Genomic DNA, 16,246 nt, shown 5'->3' on the forward strand with positions numbered 1-16,246 from the left:
TAAGGTAAGTCGTATGGGACAAAGAGTTATGAATAAATTATGTACAAAATGTGGCTTAAGGCTATCGTTTAAATGGTCAGGATTTTATCGTATTTGTAACCGATTAAGTTTACCGTAATTGTTGAAATGACGCGTTCCTCTTGGTAACGAGATATGGTACTTATGATCCACGGAACAAGCAAATAACTAAACTTTTTCGTCAGTTCATTTCCAGAGACCCTGTACCGCTTTTCATTATTTTCAGGAGGAAGCCATTCAAATTCCCGTCCGTCCATCCAGAGTTATATTTCTCATGGTTTCCATAATCCGATTAAGTCGAATGCTGGGATGGTTCCTTTCAAAATGACGCTGTAGGTATTCTTCTTTATCCATGTCCGCCAAAGGTTTCGTGTCATCTATACCAACCAATTTTTCCACGGGACGCCAAACTCAAATCCTCCCTCCCTTTCCATCCTACGCATTGCGTGTGGTACTCGGTCTGCTCGTTTGTCGTCGTTCACAGTAGTAATGTTTAAGTGGGGCACGCGTGTCGGATTCTCAGCCCATCTGACATAATATTTCGGCGTTGCAGTCCTGCGATCTTGAGATCCGCTGACGAACCAGAGCCGCCGCCTCTATATACACTCCTGGAAATGGAAAAAAGAACACATTGACACCGGTGTGTCAGACCCACCATACTTGCTCCGGACACTGCGAGAGGGCTGTACAAGCAATGATCACACGCACGGCACAGCGGACACACCAGGAACCGCGGTGTTGGCCGTCGAATGGCGCTAGCTGCGCAGCATTTGTGCACCGCCGCCGTCAGTGTCAGCCAGTTTGCCGTGGCATACGGAGCTCCATCGCAGTCTTTAACACTGGTAGCATGCCGCGACAGCGTGGACGTGAACCGTATGTGCAGTTGACGGACTTTGAGCGAGGGCGTATAGTGAGCATGCGGGAGGCCGGGTGGACGTACCGCCGAATTGCTCAACACGTGGGGCGTGAGGTCTCCACAGTACATCGATGTTGTCGCCAGTGGTCGGCGGAAGGTGCACGTGCCCGTCGACCTGGGACCGGACCGCAGCGACGCACGGATGCACGCCAAGACCGTAGGATCCTACGCAGTGCCGTAGGGGACCACACCGCCACTTCCCAGCAAATTAGGGACACTGTTGCTCCTGGGGTATCGGCGAGGACCATTCGCAACCGTCTCCATGAAGCTGGGCTACGGTCCCGCACACCGTTAGGCCGTCTTCCGCTCACGCCCCAACATCGTGCAGCCCGCCTCCAGTGGTGTCGCGACAGGCGTGAATGGAGGAACGAATGGAGACGTGTCGTCTTCAGCGATGAGAGTCGCTTCTGCCTTGGTGCCAATGATGGTCGTATGCGTGTTCGGCGCCGTGCAGGTGAGCGCCACAATCAGGACTGCATACGACCGAGGCACACAGGGCCAACACCCGGCATCATGGTGTGGGGAGCGATCTCCTACACTGGCCGTACACCACTGGCGATCGTCGAGGGGACACTGAATAGTGCACGGTACATCCAAACCGTCATCGAACCCATCGTTCTACCATTCCTAGACCGGCAAGGGAACTTGCTGTTCCAACAGGACAATGCACATCCGCATGTATCCCGTGCCACCCAACGTGCTCTAGAAGGTGTAAGTCAACTACCCTGGCCAGCAAGATCTCCGGATCTGTCCCCCATTGAGCATGTTTGGGACTGGATGAAGCGTCGTCTCACGCGGTCTGCACGTCCGGCACGAACGCTGGTCCAACTGAGGCGCCAGGTGGAAATGGCATGGCAAGCCGTTCCACAGGACTACATCCAGCATCTCTACGATCGTCTCCATGGGAGAATAGCAGCCTGCATTGCTGCGAAAGGTGGATATACACTGTACTAGTGCCGACATTGTGCATGCTCTGTTGCCTGTGTCTATGTGCCTGTGGTTCTGTCAGTGTGATCATGTGATGTATCTGACCCCAGGAATGTGTCAATAAAGTTTCCCCTTCCTGGGACAATGAATTCACGGTGTTCTTATTTCAATTTCCAGGAGTGTAGATCGCAGAAGACCCACGCAGAGTCCACCAGATTCCCCTAGCAGAGCGCACACGCAGCGCCTCCGGTAGTGAGCGCTGGGAGGAACGGTGTATCGCAAACGAGACAAAACTGCGTCTGCTGCCTACAGCGTCAATGTATTTGGAGGTCAAACGTGTTAAAATGGTGTTCCACCTCCTGCTTAAGGGAAATACTTTGCCTCTGTGAATGAGATTACCTACTAACCTAGTCTGTATCACCTCCTTAAGGACACAGTTCTAATAACGGGACGTGGCCTCATACTTCGTCGTTTCTTCCGGTTAAACAGCATGCGGACACCACGGATTCCTCCGTTTATTTTAGCCTTTTGTGGCGACAATGTTGCACTCACTTGTCCTGGACTACCATAGAATCACGGATTTTTGTACCAGGAGGAATTCCTTGGCCCCAAATTATCTTCAACAGTCTGCGGTCTCTGTAGGGGAGCAGGTCTAACTTCTCAACAGTTCCGCCTCACGTCTGAAGATAACTGCCAGCTCTAATACTACGAGGGTCGTTCAATAAGTAATGCAACACATTTTTTTCTCGGCCAGTTTCGGTTGAATTAACGAGGAATTTGATGTGGAACATCGTGGATTTTCCAGCTTCAGCCACTACAGTTTTATGATGTTCCCAATAGGTGGCGGGGCTATACACAGCCTTTAGAATGGTGTCTATAACGGAGATGCGTTTCAAGCAGAGAGATGTTGTGTTTCTTTCGGCGGAAAACCAGAGCATCACAGGGATTCACAGACGCTTAAAGAATGTCTACGGAGACATGGCAGCGAACAAGAGCACGGTGAGTCGTTGAGCAAGGCGCCCGTCATCATAACAAACAGGTCGCGCAAACCTGTCCGATCCCCTGCATGCGGGCTGCCCACACACAGCTGTGCTGCCCTCAGGAAATTGAAGAAGCGACTTCAGCGTGTTCGTCACCACAAAAATGCAAACAAACTTCTCCTTCTCCGAGACAACGCAAGACCTTACACTATACAGCCCACATGACAGCACGTAAAATATCATTGGTCTGCTCTTCTTCATGTAATGGCGACTTCTGCCACCGAATGTATCAGAATGACCAAATGTAGTGGAAAGACACCAAATGTAGTGGATGGTTGTCAGGAGGTGCCGTATTAAAACTCAGTGAGAACTTTCCAAATGATTTATTTGTTTCCACTACATTGCTCCGTTCACCTTGGTCTGCGTCACAGGGCCCCACAATGCTGAGGAAGCACCCCAGCGGCCTGTGCAACACAACGCTGTGCCGTGCCGGCCTTGGCCAGCCCGCTGAGTTCCCATGATGTCAGAATGGCTGTGCCAGCAGCCAACTCAGTGGCCACCATCCCCGTTGACTCCACGCTTCTCTGCCAGGAGCTGTAGGCCGGGGCCCTGCTGCTGCTTCTTCCTCACTGGCATAGCTGAGAACACAGCGGCAACGACCACCTGCAATCTGGTGTCCGAATCTGTGGCCCTCGCCTCAGAAGTCTCTGGCGTGTGTCGGGAGCCAAGACGACTGCCTGCGGTAGTGAGCTGAAGAGTGGCCCACCACTGGCTGGCTGCAGACCCCGTGTTGCTCTGAGGGAGTCGAACATTTGACCCACCTTGGACTGGGATGCTGGCACCCCATCTGTTGCTGCATGTAGCCTGGTGGTGTGACACACCCCACCATTCAGGAGAGATGCCACACTTGAATGAATCTCGTTAGAAAATGGCACCTATTTATACTCAGTTGTGCACCTCTGTTTTGCCAAGCACACGTATGCATAACACTTAGGTTGGCCAGTGACCCTCTTCTGCCTGTCACTTGCACCATGGAAACTGCTGCGTGTGCCCTCACCAGCAGTTCTATGACCCTGTGGCCTCTATTTGCCTTCGGAACTGCTGGTATGTGTAACTTACCGCAATCCGGCCCACACCTGGCTGTAACTCATGCTCCGAATATCACATGAAACTAACTTTTCCTATCCTAAATGGTGGTGCTGCTACACTCATTCACCCTAAAACACAGATCTCGCACCTTCCGACTTCCACCTGTTTGGCGTGGATGATTGGCTGGTTGGTTCGGAGAGTAAAGGGACGAAACGATATGGTCATGAGTCCCTGTACATGGATGATGGGCAGGTCATTGATGCAGCAAGACGTTGGCTCCGATGTCGACCAGTAGAGTGGTACCATGCCAGCATACTGGCCCTCCCAGTAAGATGGCATAAGGCCGTCGCACTGAAAGGAGATTATAATGAAACACAGGGTTTTCTAGCCAAAAGAGTGGGGAATAATATCGTGTATTACAGTCCTGTATAAAACAAATCTGCTTTCAGGAAAAAAATATGTTGCATTACTTATTGAACGCCCCTCATACTGATTTCAAGATCCCGCTACAAACTAACATACCAAGAAATGTACCCAAGGATAGCCAAAGGAGTCGAAATTTATGACTGGTCAATGTCTAGACCTCCTCACAAGGGACAATGCTAAAAAATCAAGTAACAAATCAAAATTTTAAGTTAAAAAATAAGTTGTGCGCGAATAGTTTGTTAAAAGTCCTTATACCATTTTACGCGCGATTATTAGACTACTACTTACGATCTTTTACCTGACGCATTGTTCATAGCGTAAATAATTTCTTTGCGGTTGAAGCACGAAAAACATCACGGAGTATGAAATTTCTTTTCCGTCCATTTGTTAGTAGAATGACTCATCTACAGGGAACAATTTCTTTTCATTGCGTTTGTTAGTAGTATGACTCATCTTCAGGGAACTCTGAAATCAACCTTTTATACGGACTGTTAGTTGATTACTTCCATGATCTATAGATGATATTCACTACAAACGTTACGATGTGGCACGAAACGTGTCAACTGAACAAACACATAACATTGTATATAAGAAAAATGTTTAAGTGACTACATGCAGGTCATTTACAGCCTTTTCTGTATTAATGACTACTATTCAAGGATTTATCTGTGGTGTAGAAGGAGTTGTTAAGCATAAGTATATTCAGTCTACATTTTGAAACACTTCTGACATCTGTCACGCATTTTATTACCGTGTATATAATGTCAATGCATTATAAAGGTCCATACTTCGTTACTCACTTTGTCAAAGTGAGATAAAGGCTAATGCAAATTATTTTTCCTTCTAGTGTTGTGCTTGTATCACAATCAAACAATTTTTTTAAGTGAATACATATACTACGCAGCTGCGATTAATAGCCCCAACTGCTTAAAAAGATGTCTGCCTCTCCACGCCTAATGCTGGTTACTTTCTTCTATGCTTTTATTGCCTAAACGAGAAATCATCCATGAATAGTACCCAATAAGATATCAGTGAATGTTGGCATTTATTCTGATGGCCAAAGAGCCGAACCTAAGCGTTTTAGCACGTATACTGTACAGTTTTTTCGTGTTTAAGCTTTCACCAATACGCACACAACTTTGAAGTTTCTACCCTATCTGTTATTTTATTATTTCTTGTTGCTATTCTAGGTTAGCAGGGGGGTGAGATACTTTTGACTGTATAAAATTGGATGAGCTATGTTTTTAATATGTTAAAGCTAGTTCGTTTGCTCCAAACTAGACAGTAACTTTCACAGAAATGTCATTTACCGTTTTCTATATTGATGCTTCTGTTCTCGGCTTCACAACAATGCTTCTGTCATCTGCGAAGTGAACTAACACTGCCTCCTGATGCGAATAAAATGACAGATCATTAATAAAAAGCAAGAACCTAACGGACCAATGACGAAACCTTGTAGGAATCCCATCACATGTAGTGTCAGTCTTTCACAGGTCGAGAGCAACGGCAGCGACTGCCACGTGGAGCTGTAGACCGCGGCCCGCCGTCACACGTGGCCGCTCAGCTGTGGATGGTGACGTCAGGTGGGCGTGTAGCTCGCTGGCCTGGAACAGCTGCCGGCCGCGTAGGCGCCGCGCCGCAAGCAGGGCCCGCTTCTCTTCTACTGCAGGCGCCGCAGCTGCTGCGGTACGAATGCCGCCTGGTGTCGCATTACAGGCTGCAGCCCAGTGGTGGCCAACCTTTCTGAGGCACACTTATATGGAAAGGAAATCAAAAGTACCCAGTACACCGAAACAACTAAGCACCTAATTAAACTTAAGACAAAAAAGTGATAAACTGATTTTTTAAAGTTAGCAGAATATGGAAAGTGTTTAAACTACACTACTGGCCATTAAAATTGCTACACCACGAAGATGACGTGCTACAGACGCGAAATTTAACCGACACGAAGAAGATGCTGTGATGTGCAAATGATTAGCTGTTCAGAGCATTCACCAAGGTTGGCGCCAGTGGCGACACGTACAACGTGCTGACATGACGGAAGTTTCCAACCGATTTCTCGTACACAAACAGCAGTTGACCGACGTTGCCTGGTGAAACGTTGTTGTGATGCCTCGTGTAAGGAGGAGAAATGCGTACCATCACGTTTCCGACTTTGATAAAGGTCGGATTGTAGCCTATCGCGATTGCGGTTTATCGTATCGCGACATTGCTGCTCGCGGTGGTCGAGATCCAATGACTGTTAACAGAATATGGAATCGGTGGGTTCAGGAGGCTAATACGGAACGCCGTGCTGGATCCCAACGGCCTCGTATCACTAGCAGTCGGGATGACAGGCATCTTATCCGCATAGCTGTAAGAGATCACGCAGCCACGTCTCGATCCCTGAGTCAACAGATGGGGACGTTTGCAAGACAACAACCATCTGCACGAATAGTTCGACGACGTTTGCAGCAGCATGGACTATCAGCTCGGAGACCATGGCTGCGGTTACCCTTGACGCTGCATCACAGACAGGAGAGCCTCCGATGGTGTACTCAACGACGAACCGGGGTGCACGAATGGCAAAACGTAATTTTTTAGGATGAATCCAGGTTCTGTTTACAGCATCATGATGGTCGCATCCGTGTTTGGTGACATCGCGGTGAACGCACATTGGAAGCGTGTATTCGTCATCGCCATACTGGCATTTCACCCGGCGTGATAGTATGGGGTGCCATTGGTTACACGTCTCGGTCACCTCTTGTTCGCATTGACGGCACTTTGAATAGTGGACGTTACATGTGTTACGACCCGTGGCTCTACCCTTCATTCGATCCCTGCGAAACCCTACATTTCAGCAGGATAATGCACCATCGCATGTTGCAGGTCCTGTACGGGCCTTTCTGCATACAGAAAATGTTCGACTGCTGCCCTGGCCAGCACATTCTCCAGATCTCTCACAAATTGGTCAATGGTGGCCGAGCAACTGGCTCGTCACAATACGCCAGTCACTACTCTTGATGAACGGTGGTATCGTGTTGAAGCTGCGTGGGCAGCTGTACCTGTACACGCCATCCAAGCTCTGTTTGACTCAATGCCCAGTCGTATCAAGGCCGTTATTACGGCCAGAGGTCGTTGTTCTGGGTACTGATTTCTCAGGATCTATGCACCCAAACTGTGTGAAAATTTAATCACATGTCAGTTCTAGTATAATATATTTTGTCCAACGAATACCCGTTTATCATCTGCATTTCTTCTAGGTGTAGTAGTTTTAAAACCATTAGTGTAATTTATAGAATGTGAACTAGATTATTGGTATCGCTTATTTCTAACTGTTTTTATATTCGGTTTGATCTCAACCACTTCATATCAGATTTTACACTATAACTTCATTCGATTCCTCGCTACTGTTTTCGTTGTTAATACGATTAAAATTCTACTTTTTCAATTGCATGTTGCAGCTAATCGAATTGGTATTCCTTTTCTAACAATAATAATAACGACCTCATCTCTTTTAACAAGAGCAAAGTTCCAATTAAGATAATGGTTAGCAAACCGTACTGGAATAGTGAACTGCTTTGGTGAATGCTTTTCAATAATGCGAAAAACAAAAAAGGGATTAGTATTAGAATTATTCTTCAAATTAAGTCAGAATATTTATAGTTCTGTTTCTCATCTAACTTTTCATCTATGTCCATTACCGATTCTTCATGTAGTTGGCACAAATTAGCCTTGAGGTACGATGTTTTGTGCTTTTTGAAAGGTCTTTGTCGATTTATTAGCTTTTATGTGTAACTATAAATGAAGAGACACAGGAATTTAGTTTCCTTCTTCCATTTTTTTAAGAAACGCGTCTAAGTTTTTTTCATCACAATACAACACACTCTCCCCTCTCTAGAACACATTATCGATAAAGCGGCCAAGTATCTACTGAGTTACACAAAGAACTATTTGTCATTAATATCGGTTGTTACAAAAAAAACAACTTAATGTGTAATTTAGTATTTTGATTTTGTTATTACAGTGTACATTATATTATTATTATTTATGAGGTTAATAATCGTGAAAACAGTGCTAAACTAATAACAATTAATGTTGCTTGTTTTTCAAAAATGCGAAATAGGTTAGGTAATTTCTGGTGATAAAGTTTGAACATAAAACAACTAATTCACACCAATTCACATGCGAACAAGACGGCAAAGTCTGCACGAGAGCAAATTTGGAACTGGATCGGGCAGTGAATTTAATTTATGTATCGTGTTGTATACTAGAAAAAGAAAGTGTACCACAATAACAATAACAACCTCATCTCTTTTAACAATCGCAAAGTTGCAATTAAAATAATGATTTGTCATTAATATCGGTTGTTACCAACAAAAACAACTTAATGTGTAATTTAATATTTTGATTTTAATAAACGGCATCAAACTTCCGCGAAAATACTCTGAGTTCTGTTTTAGCAAAATCTGTTTTCAATGTGTCGCCTAGGCCGAGATTAAGAAAATGCTCGTAGAACCCAGGCATTTAATTATCACCTTCTTTCCGAATCAGGAATATTTATTACTGACAAAAAGTGCACCGTACTTTGATTGACTGAACAGCAACGGAAATAAATACATGAATGTAAATGGTTTTAAGTGTTTTTGGTAAGCTAAACAGAGTTTTCGAAAAGAAACTTCCAATGCGTCACAAGCTGAAATCTTGTGATCAGTATGTACAACAAGATTTGACTCAGGGCGTGTAACATACATTGCAGAAACAATTCAAAAACTAGGAGACATACAGCGATCAACGGAGAGATGCAAGTAAGAATGGCGGTTAAGGGAACAGACTGTACTAGAAGACGTAATTATGAATGTGTGGCCGTAGTTGTGGTCTTGAGTCCGAAGACTCGATTGATGCAGCTCCCCACACTAGGCTAGGCCGTGCAAATCTCTTCATCTTTGCATAACTATGGTAGCGCTCCTCCACTTGAAACTGGTTACTCTAGTCAATCTTCGGTCTTCCTCCACAATTTTTACCACCAATGCTTTCCTCCGTAACCTAACAGGCTGTTGGTCGATGCCTCAGGATGTACCCTATCGAACGATCCCTTCTTTTAGTCAAGTTGATTCATAACGCTCTTTTCTCCCTCCTTCTTACTTATCGATCTATCTGTCAAAACTCCAGCATTCTTCCGTTGCAACACATTTCAAAAGCTTTTGTTCTCTTCTTATCTTTCCTGTTTACCGTTCACTTTTTATTGCCATAAAAGTCTGCGATCCAGACAAACACAGGCAAAGAATTGCTTCCCAACATTCCAAATTTATATTAACTATTAAAATATTTCTCTATTTCAGAACTTTCCTCGCTATTGCCAATCTGCATTTTACAACCACTCTGCTCCGTCCACCTGTTTTGGTGTTTCATTTCCGAATCTAGTATCCTAACTATGAGTCTACTGAAAACGAAATGGAGGGCAGGGGGACATGTAACCACGCGAATGGATTCCACGAGATAAAAAAACACCGAGATAGCGACATAATAAAAGCTGGGTAGATGACTTGTAAGAAAATCTGAAGCATAAAAAAATCTAGAGGAGGCCTCTATCAAAATGGGTAATGATGTTCCTAATGTAACAGAAGTCTAGAGTCTAACGGTAATGTAGTAATACAGATATTTTTTAAAATATTTTAACTGCTACTAACCCACAGTCCAATCGTTTTGGTTTTCAACTCCCAAGAAAACATCCATCCCACACCCACGGCTAGTTACTTGCAGGTTGGGAACCCGTGCTATAATCCAATTGGAATCGCGGACTCGGATGAAAATCAATTAGCGCGCTTCTAAATTTCGACAGTAGGACGAAATGTAAAAATGTAAGTTTAACCTTTTGATTTACAATGTTTATCCCAAGCAACACTACTTCGAATAGCAAGTATACTGCCAGTAAGGGTAGTAATGGAATTACATCTGACTTTTGCTCTCAGTCATCCGTTGACTATGAACGCTATCGGCACCACCCACATACACAGTAATTTCTCATCACATGGGACGTATACGGAAGCTTTACTGGAGCTGTGAGCTTTCATATACTTTTTATTTGTCGGTCGTTCGATAGAGAGTGAGGGAAGACTTTCAAGCAAGCTTTGTCTTTTCACTTTTACGAAACGTACACAAGTACTTTCACATTGATTTGCAAATAAACAAAGCAATACTTTAGGCTTGTAAGCAACATTCTACGTTTTTAAATTAAAAACAATTATTTTATGTAAATACTTCATTACAGTCAGAAATACCATTTACTCTAAAAATAACTATATAACTAATTTTATCTCAGACTTTTAAAGCAATGCCAAATAAAATGTTGGCGACAATAGTGTAAAAATTTCTTCTAAATTTTATTTGATCTGATATCTGCAACATCTTAACTAACGTGTATTACGAAGATCCAAATCTACTCGACATCAACAGCATTCGCATCCTTGGAGAAGCGCCTCAAAAATTTTTTCATCGAATGAAATGTAAAGCAACGAGATTCTGCAAGGCGAAAACTCCTTACATATATGTTCTAAGTAGCAATCTCCAAGATCATTTGGAAGCAAACAGAAATCAGATTTAGTGGGAAGCGCTTAAAGAATTTGAGATTTGCACTTCTGCAGTTCTAGTTATTAATGAAGATATGTGTAATCTATAGTTTTCAGCTTTGTATAAAAATGGAGAACTTGGACTCGAAGATGAAAGCTAGGAGTGTGTTGAAGAAGTCTGCGGAGAGCATAAGCATGATGATCGCAACAAAGACTCTAGTGACAGTTGAAGACATGTTTATCTTGGCCAGCAATTGAAAACAGAGGCGCTATTAAGCTTGAGACTTTCCAGTGTATAAACTTTAGAACCAACTGTATTGTCATTAAGTACAAGTGCCAATAGGCACAGAAACGAAGAGTTCTGAACCCCTGCGAAAACTCGACGCTACGTGAATTCGCGAAAAGGAAACTGAGAACGTTGCAGAGTTCTGGAAAACTACTGCAGATACACGTCTGGGACATGTTTTAATAGATTCACCAGACCAATAACAACAAAATAAATAGAAATTGTGCTGAACTTGTTTTGGGACGGCTTCATATTAGCGAAGTTGCTAAATTTAAGGCAAAATCTTTTATTAGCCGTAACTCCGTAACTAAACATTCGCGGACCCATGTTTATATGAACTTTTTTCTTTAGTTTTACTTGTAGAATAACTTATCAAAATATTTGCATATCTTCGTGAATCACCCTGTATGAGGTACTGAAATGTAAGTGAGCAGGACATTCGGCAAGACGAAACGATGGGCGGTACAGAAGACAATTCGAGGAAGACACAAATGGCATCGACTTTCAACAACCTAACGTTCATCTTAAGAAGGCTACAGAAAATAGCTGTAGAAATAAGGAACTTTTAAAAAAGTAGTGTCTTCGTGTCCTGCTAAACTTCTCTAAATATCTGCTGCGACATTGTGGTGTCCAAAGGTTTAATTCAAAATAAACTCACATTTCCGCAACCCCGTCACATACGGAACTCTTGTTATGACGGTATGATGAAACGGTTTTACAGAGGGAGGGATTACTGTTAGGACATCGGAATGAGGCCATGGACTTCAACATCACAGAAAAAACTCAAAACTGATGTGACACTTGAGGCTAATGGCCATATACTTACCCAGCAGTAAGGACAGCTGAATCACTGTGTACAGTGGAGAAGACAACCAGAATCTATTCAGCTGTGCATGATTGAGCTTCTTGGATGATATGAGTTCCATTACTTTGTCCTTCTAGACCATTAACAAAAGAATTTTTTTTTCATTTCATTTTGGTGTTGATTTTACATGCTAACGGTTACGAATTTAGATAGCTTCCTCTGCGTGTGTCACGATGACACACACTGAATCGACCGAGATCTGCAAGTTTGCGGTCTCACAGAAAACCAACGTATCCACTTCCAATTTACATGTACCAACTTTACTTGAAAAATTACATAACAGTAAGGAGCCATGAAAAATTTTTCGTTTGAGGACGTTGGTGCAGCGTGTATGCAACGTAGCGTGACTCCGCTGCATATGTACAGGGTGTCTCAAAAATGACCGGTATATTTGAAACGGCAATAAAAACTAAACGAGCAGCGATAGAAATACACCGTTTGTTGCAATATGCTTGGGAGAACAGTACATTTTCAGGCTGACAAACTTTCGAAATTACAGTAGTTACAATTTTCAACAACAGATGGCGCTGCAAGTGATGTGAAAGATATAGAAGACAACGCAGTCTGTGGGTGCGCCATTCTGTACGTCGTCTTTCTGCTGTAAGCGTGTGCTGTTCGCAACGTGCAAGTGTGCTGTAGACAACATGGTTTATTCCTTAGAACAGAGGACTTTTCTGGTGTTGGAATTCCACCGCCTAGAACACAGTGTTGTTGCAAACAAGACGAAGTTTTCAACGGAGGTTTAATGCAACCAAAGGACCGAAAAGCGATACAATAAAGGATCTGTTTGAAAAATTTCAACGGACTGGGAACGTGACGGATGAACGTGCTGGAAAGGTAGGGCGACCGCGTACGGCAACCACAGAGGGCAACGCGCAGCTAATGCAGCAGGTGATCCAACAGCGGCCTCGGGTTTCCGTTCGCCGTGTTGCAGCTGCGGTCCAAATGACGCCAACGTCCACGTATCGTCTCATGCGCCAGAGTTTACACCTCTATCCATACAAAATTCAAACGCGGCAACCCCTCAGCGCCGCTACCATTGCTGCACGAGAGACATTCGCTAACGATATAGTGCACAGGATTGATGACGGCGATATGCATGTGGGCAGCATTTGGTTTACTGACGAAGCTTATTTTTACCTGGACGGCTTCGTCAATAAACAGAACTGGCGCATATGGGGAACTGGCGCATGTTGCAGTCCCATCGTCCCTGCATCCTCAAAAAGTACTGGTCTGGGTCGCCATTTCTTCCAAAGGAATCATTGGCCCATTTTTCAGATCCGAAACGATTACTGCATCACGCTATCTGGACATTCTTCGTGAATTTGTGGCGGTACAAAATGCCTTAGACGACACTGCGAACACCTCGTGGTTTATGCAAGATGGTGCCCGGCCACATCGCACGGCCGACGTCTTTAATTTCCTGAATGAATATTTCGATGATCGTGTGATTGCTTTGGGCTATCCGAAACATACAGGAGGCGGCGTGGATTGGCCTCCCTATTCGCCAGACATGAACCCCTGTGATTTCTTTCTGTGGGGACACTTGAAAGACCAGGTGTACCGCCAGAATCCAGAAACAATTGAACAGCTGAAGCAGTACATCTCATCTGCATGTCAAGCCATTCCGCCAGACATGTTGTCAAAGGTTTCGGGTAATTTCATTCAGAGACTACGCCATATTATTGCTACGCATGGTGGATATGTGGAAAATATCGTACTATAGAGTTTCCCAGACCGCAGCGCCATCTGTTGTTGAAAATTGTAACTACTGTAATTTCGAAAGTTTGTCTGCCTGAAAATGTACTGTTGTCCCAAGCATATTGCAACAAACGATGTATTTCTATCGCTGCTCGTTTAGTTTGAGAGGCACCCACTTGCCTTTCTCATACTGTGGCATCAAGCAGTCAGGCCTGCAAGATGGGTGGTTTGCCAAGCGAGTGGATTAGCAACATGAATTCTCGTATCTTACGATTTTGTTACAAATTATCCTCCTGCATGAATAATACGCAACGGAAACACACATCTGACTATAGAACTCTGTCTGCACACTACGCGCTGGCAATACCACACTTACTTTTTGTCTTTGATTTAACGGCTTTTATACAAATTCGGGACATTATGATAACATACAATTTAATGAAATAGGCCACTAATCTCTTTCTTTTCACTATTTGATTTATTCATTAGCACACAAATTCTACAACCTACGACAATATCATAAGAGAATTTCCATACTACGGTCTCGTAATCTATCTACCACAACTGTGCACTCCCTGGATCGGATGGTGGATCTTTTATTATACCTCACACTTCGCCTCTCACAATCATTCTCCAGAAACATTCCTCCAGATCGAGCGATGCAGAAGGAACAGGCATACCCACAAAATCTTCCGAAACTACCTTGCTACTCCCATGCAAAACACACATATTCAAATTACAAGACATACCCAATACAACAATCTGAAATAATACACAAAAACCGTTACAACTTCATCATTTTCCGCTTTCCCACTTCAATCAATATTTAACCCAGTTTCACTCGACACTGCCCCAATTTGTAATTCCAGTTTCCTACTGTGAACTCTGGAGATAAACGCTCGTCTTCCTGTGCAATGCAAGCCAAGTGGCGTTGCTGGGAAAACGGCCGACTCACCTTGATTTTCTCTCAGAGTTTAAATTCAGCGTCACACGGAATGATATTTCTTAAATACTTCAATTTATGATACACACGCAATTCTTAAATATATCAGCTTATTGTACACACGCTATTAATTCTCAAATATTTCAGCTTATGGTACACACGATATTAATTCTTAAATATTTCAGCTTATTGTACCCACGCTAGTATCTCAACTTATAACTACACGTGGTCCCTTTGTGACCGTTGGTTTACTATAATCCCTTTAAAATTACCTGCCTCACTTTGTAATTTTCCCCACAAAAGATCCTAGGAAAGAGAAATGATTAGTTCTAACTACTCTTAAGTATTCCACATCCATACCATGCCTCCACGCTTTCATTACGGAGCACAACAAAAAACAGGTCTTCACAGCAGAAGGTTCAGCGCCAGAGTGCCGAGTCTGAAACATGGCCGTCTTTTCGTTCTCTCGCACCTCTCTCGAAGTGGGAGAAGCACCTTGCTACCTTATTGGTCAGCCCCATTTCAGACGCTCAAAGCTCTGGTAACTTCCATCTCTTTGGTCTCACCAAAGGTAGCCAAAGGATCGACTCAAAGATGCTCATATCGATTCACTATCTGTGGTTAGCAGACGACCATACATTCATTCATTTACACCACACAGATCTCACCAAACGGGATGTAGGGATTTATTTTGCGGAAGTGCACATGTGATCAATTAAATAAATAAATTGTCATTCTTTCCCACACTGGTATCCGGCTTCGCTGTATTAATTGAAATTATTGAGTTACTTTTACAAAAAAAATGTGTTGTTCTGACAAGAATTTCGTACCTATTCTCAATGTTGGGCGGTACTGTACCCTTTCATCACCGGCTACCCATGCAGAAAAAAATGGCACGGTACTATCCTTGCAATGCGAGGGTAGTTCCGAACATTTTTTTTTGAGAAAACTGTATTAAAACAAACGTAGCAATTCATCAAAATAACCAGGAGGAGACCTTAGCCCCTGGTGACCTCAAATAGACGATCAAATTATATTGTACTCTCCACAATCCTGAGTAACGTACACATACAAATATATAACAATCCACATGACAAATAAAACATCACATCATAGAAATGAAAAAATAATATTGAGATAAAATTTTGCTTTAGTTACTGGGATCTTCGTTACTCATGAAATTTTAAATGGCTCACCGTCCAAACACAGAGCAAGTAATCTGACATTCATAAATTGCGCTGTAAAAACCCTTACACAGCAAAGTCTAAATACAAAACAAAATCAACAAAAGAAAAAAAATTCGTACACTAGTTACACGTAGAATGTCAGGCTCCATACCATTACTCTAAAATATACCTCAAACCTACAGAGAAATAAAAACTGAGAAGAAAAACAATAAAATATTCCACAAGTTACATACTGGTTACGTAATATAGTTCGTCTAAGACATCATGTCACACCTCATTAACTATCATCACCTAAACAATTGCCACAGCTACTCGACAGTGAGTTTAACCTTATCCTATATCCATCAGTACAAATACCTG

Source organism: Schistocerca nitens, chromosome 1 (genome assembly GCF_023898315.1).
Source record: "Schistocerca nitens isolate TAMUIC-IGC-003100 chromosome 1, iqSchNite1.1, whole genome shotgun sequence".
Lineage (NCBI taxonomy): Eukaryota > Metazoa > Arthropoda > Insecta > Orthoptera > Acrididae > Schistocerca > Schistocerca nitens.